Genomic DNA, 5986 nt, shown 5'->3' on the forward strand with positions numbered 1-5986 from the left:
AAATGTTTTCGTGATATTCGCAAAATGTGATGGTGGCCATCTTAGATTCCAAGTTCTCCTCAAATGGGATTTTTGGGGACTTTACTCTATGGTGTTAAACAACAAAAGCAATTTTCCTGAAATTAAAAAAAAAAATTTAATTTAATTTAAAAAACGAGCTTTCAACATTTTTTTCCCCAAAGTTTAAATTCATGCTCCTGTGCTTTTGGATTGATGAGCAACAATTGGCAGTTTATAGTCTGGAATAGAAGCAATTCGTTTTTTAATATATTTTTTCATAAATTTACTGATTAATGAGAAGCATATTCACTTTGAATATATTTAGAATACCAAACATTCCTCAAGGCTGGGAGTGTCCATTACGGACAGAAACTTCTCTTTGGTGAAGCTTCTGTTTGAAGCTGCTCGAATGGAACTGGACCAATGTCAGCTGGAGCTGGAACAGGTGGAACAAGAGGTTGGGTTTTGCCTCCAAGTTTGAATGTTTCCATCGGCAATCAAAGTCCACTTGTCTGCTCTTGGATAATGAACATAGACCTCTGACGTACTGAATTCAATGCCCAACGAATGTACCGGGTTCAAGTTCCACGGACAAGAGATCCGTTTATTTCCAGACGGCCAATTGCTCTTGGACTCGGACAATACAGATAATTGCTCGATTTTACATGAATGAGATTGAAGCAACCTGGTCTGTTAGGTTCCACTGAAAAATGAAGCCAATCATTTAATTTAAAGCACCTCTTGCCACATTTAAAAGGTGCTCTCCAAGAGAATATATTGGAATAAGTGTACCTAAGGGTGCAGGTCAAACAGAGTAAGGAAAACATTCAGCAAATGTACTACATAAAAATACACAAGTTGGTAATTATAATTGTCATGGAGGACAAAACACACTGTGGCTAAACGAGTATTCTATGATCAAACTTGGGAGTAATATTTTGATCAAAACAAGAAGTACTTACACAACACGCTCTGTTCAATGATCAATCAATCCCTTCCCTGGGAAGAGATAAGGGTTCATAAAGGATGAAAGAACTGATATATAGTTGCATAAAGTCACAAACGTTGTGAAAAGCAATGATAAATAAAAACAAGCATGTCAGTAATCAGGGTTTGAGACATGATGTGCGATGCAGAATCGAGACATTGCGTCCCTCACTGTTACAACGGCAAAAAGGCAGGACTGGTTTCGCAAAAGGTTAAAAGAAAAAGTTTGAAGATATTTGCATGGAAACAAAACTAGCACACATGTACGCACAGCGTTTTTTTTGTCTTTTTTAAATAAACCGGTTCACCACAATTATACTCATTCATTGAACAGTGATAGCTGTTCAGGGTTGGTAGGATGGCTGAGAAGTATGCTCACTCTCCGAGCCATCTTACCTGGGTTTGAATCCCCACCTCGTGAAAAACTGCCATCCTGTTGTTGCACAGGCAGGACGAGGCAATGTGTGCGCAGTACCTCATATCGACTTTAAAATGGGTGTCTTGTCTGCCAGTATTAGTTCGATGACAAAAATCCAATGATGGCCTTTGCAAAGAGTAGGAGTTAACACCGGCAGCGGACCATGATCAAATTACAAATTACCCGGCCCTTCCACCAAAAAGGCAGATTAAAACCACTGAATGTAATACTTCCCGTGGGGCAGTCTTTCTTGCTGCTGAAATCATCACCTGGCCTCTGTTCATTGAGGTTTTGACACTTTCAGCACAGCACCTCTCCAAACGTGGGTCCACAATATCCGCAGTGTTTACATCAGCAATTCACAACCACAGCTGTGTCCAGACAGTCAATCTGAATATGTAACTCAGATTTCACCAAAATTCTGCTTTGAAAAGGAAATCTCAAAAATGGATTTTTTTTTTTTTAAGAGCAGGTTGCGGGTCACCAAACATGTTCTGAAAATTTATCAATCTGATTATATGTGCATTAAATAGTTCGATGCAAACTATTGTGGTTGCCTAACTATTGGGAAAATTAATCTTATATATTATTTCCAAGTTTGTGGTTTCGTGTCGTGCTATCTTCGACTTTGTTCTGCGCTCGAGTAATGTGATATTCGGCTTACATTATCTCAAAGACCACATGAGGTGCATGGTACAAAAAAAGTAAATAAAATGGTTCTGAAACAGTGATATCGTATTCCACTCACTGCATTAAAGTAAAATTACTACTGATACTCTGCATCAGTTCCTTTCTCAAACACACCCACCCCAACATGTCGCGCAGAGCGCAGGTTATGCTAGTGAAATTTAACTCCGAAGTTGTTATTTCTCGAGGCTGTTGAAAAAAAACAGCCACGTGCCATATACGGATGGTGACGTCACGTTCTCCAAAATAAAGCGGAAGCTCACTCGCGCATTGAAGTGTCCAGTTCAGCGGGCTGTTCTTTCGCTTTTTTTGAGCTTGCAAATGTCTATATTATCCTTTTTTATTTTGAATTATTGTAGAACAAAGTTATTTGGATATTTGTACATCATGCCTCGTACATATGTCGTCATGTTTTGCGAAAATGGCTGGAAAACGAGTAATCGCTCCCACCGATTCCCAAAGGAATCAAACATTCGCCGGCAGTGGATAAGATTTGTACAAACAAAACAGGCGAATTTTCCCTGCCTTTTAAACAATATCTTTGTGGAAAAAGCACTGCGGCGTAACATCTAGTCAAGGCGCCCTAGGCCCTGCGGGCCATCGAACATAAACCTTATAAAATATCGGAATTTTACAAACTTCACAACTACCGAGTGTTAAGCATCCTAAGTGACTGCAAAAACCGAAAAAATAATTTGAATTGACTTTAAAATGAACCCGCAACGTCGATCGAAGCAAAAATCTCAATTCACCACAGGAATTCAGAGCATTATTTAAAATTATTTTGTCAAAGTCATAAAACCGTAATATTCAGCCATCCATGAACAATCTTTACATAATCCGACAGCTTAACAAGTCAGGCATGTGATGATAACCTTTATTGGGATGAAAAATGATTTTTAAACCTCATCTTTGTGGAAAAAGCGCCGCGGCCTAGTTCTAGCCAAGGCGCCCACGGCCATACGTGTCAGGTGCCCTCAACTTGAAACATTCATAACTCGACGAATAAAAGCTCAAATTCCACCAGACTTACCTTATTCTTGCGAGCTCACGTTCCCTGTTAGTGGGTGAACAATCCAACGCTTAGCGAATTCTGCTTTGCAATGACAAGAAGAGCCGACATCGAAGGATCAAAAAGCGACGTCGCTATTGATGCTTGGCCGCCACAAGCCAGTTATCCCTGTGGTAACTTTTCTGACACCTCTTGCTTAAAACCCGAAAAGTCAAAAGGATCACGAGGCCATGCTTTCACGGTCTGTATTCGTACTGAAAATCAAGATCAAGTGTGCTTGATCAAGTGTGTTTCTGTCCTCCCCGAGCTGGCAGTCAGTCCTGCCACTTGTACACAAAATAGGCCGTTTTCTTGCACTTGCAAATGGTTCAGGGCCAGAAACTCCATAGTATAAATTCCCATCATCCTCAGACTCATCCTCGGCAATATTGGAATGAAAACACTCAATTTCATCGCCGCTGAAATCACTCTCCAATTCGCATCTTGCCATTGTTTACACGCTGTTTCCGAATGTTCACGAAGGAGGCGTACTTCACTCAACGCATGTTAGGATTGGCATACTCGCCACACTCGCCCAGTACAGGTTGAGGAATTTGCAATTTGTTTAGAGTGCTGGTGAGAACTCACTCACTCTTCGTAAAGAACACTGTGGGATCTTCAATGTCCACTGAATGGTGTTGGCAAACGAGTCCTCTGGCTCAACGTCCATCCAAGGGATGCCACAGTTTGTTGGGTAAATCCTCAGCAAGGCTATTGTTACGGTTGTGGAAATTCAGAGCACCATATGGGTCCTTAGATCAGTTATGTCAACAAGTCTGTGTTCAGATAGATTTCCCCACCGATGTTTAAAGGGAATTATTTGTGTAACCAGGCTGTGAATCTTCAGTTAGCCATTTTTCTTTTACTATCTTTATTTTGGACCAACCGCTTCACAACAACCACCTCCACCACCAACATCGCTCTCATCAACCGCTTCACATCAACCACCTCCACCACCAACATCGCTCTCATCAACCATCTCCACAACGACCACCACGACATCCCCTCACAACCTACGCAACAACGAACAGCAATGCCTCACAGTCATCTCCATTGCGCCGCCATCTTTGCGCCAGCGACGGCGAATTCTCCACGAACAACATCTCTGCCACCAGACGCGGGGACTCCTTCGTTGGCACCAGGGTCGTTGATTTCACCCACGTCCGCTCTCTCCGAGCTTCACATCAAAATCGGATCAAAAGATCGAAAGGGGCGGAGCCAGCGGGGGGTCAGAGGTGAGGGATCGGAGATCAAACCTCACCTCACGGATCCCATATAGAGGCGTGCAGAGATGCCAAGCGCGCAGTTGTGAGGAGTTTTGTGGAGTCGCGTTGGGAACTGGGTCAGCCTGGAGTCTGGAGTCTGCAGTCGGTGAGGAGCTGGAGAGAACGGAGGAGACAGGAGCCTGGAGCGCAGCCTGCCGTGCCGTGCCGAGCTGTGGGTCGCTGGGAAGAGGCCAGAGGAGTCGCCAACCAGCGGCATAACGGTCTGAGGTGATCGGGCCCCGGGACAGTCCAAACGACGTGGAGGAACCGACGGGCTCTTAAGAGAGCATAAACTCTGAAAGAGCAAAGGCCCGTTCATTCCTCTGAGGCGTTGTCGACTTGGCCCCATCGATCGGGCCGCTCGACGAGGCCTTGGCCGTGCCGCGGTCACGCCAGCTGCCGTGTGGACGGGACGCCAAGGAGCACCCAAGCGAGTCGCCACGAAGGCGGCAGGTAACCAGCGCAGCCTCTCGGAGCTCCTTCGGTCTCCCAAGCTCTGAGAAACATTAAAGGCTTACGAGCCAGGGCCTTTTCTTTCTGGGATTTTGAATGAACATTGTGGCACCACGTCTTTCAGTAGAACTGTTAAGTGCATGTAAATAAATAATAATAGAACAGTGGTAGTTCTTTTTCTTGCTTGTGTTTTGTCCCATACGTGCATTGGTTGCATACATGACTGTATACGTGCATTGGTTGCATACATGACTGCTTACGTTGTGTAAATAAATGTCCTTGTGTGAATCTTAACCCGTTCGTCGTGTCCTTTTCCTTCAAATTGAACTACCGTATTGCATTCGAAATAATAGCTGGCTTTTAATAGCAGATAATAGAATCGGATCCAACAGGGCTTTAGTGACAATACCCCGCTTGGTTATCCCAAAACGAAGTGAGCTGCTTAAGCGGCTCGTTTCCAAGCAGGCCCTGTTGAGGTACAGTCTCTCGGTAGTCTGCCCGCGCGATTAATTAGGTAAATCGACCTAAATTAATTAGGTAAATCGAACCCTGTAGCACGGGTAGAGTGTTGACTAGGCTGTGGTGTGCATTAAAAACACACCTGTAGCGGGATTCCGGCATTTGATCCGGAAGGCTGCGACTGGATTGCTCGTCCGGTGGGCGTACGGCCGCGATTCGGCTAAAAGCGGCTGTCCGCACGCCGGCGGGCAGAAATCTGTAACACTATGTTGGGAAAACTACAGCCTTTTCTATGAAGCACCAATCTGACAGTGTTAGGTCAGGAATCGAACCCAAACAAGACATCTCAATGTTAAGCAAAGACACATACCTCTGTCGGTTCCTGAGGTTCAGCCAAATAAAGGATAAAAATAAATAAATACATTCCAGGTGCATACACAATACGGTGGAAGAATAAATAAAATAAAGAACATCTTTAATTGATCATCCAAAATTAAATCCCAAACCCTCAGTTCCTCTGAATATTGGCATCAAAAACTCAAATCAATCTCAAAGCAATTTTTTTTTTTATAAATCTACAGAAACCTGTTAAATGGTACAAATCTTCGTTGATGTCAATGCATCTCTGTACACAAACAAATAAATTCGACAACAAAACAAACGTCA

Source organism: Eptatretus burgeri, chromosome 8 (assembly GCF_056783735.1).
Source record: "Eptatretus burgeri isolate ZD-2024b chromosome 8, Ebu_testis_v1, whole genome shotgun sequence".
NCBI classification, from domain to species: Eukaryota; Metazoa; Chordata; class Myxini; order Myxiniformes; family Myxinidae; genus Eptatretus; species Eptatretus burgeri.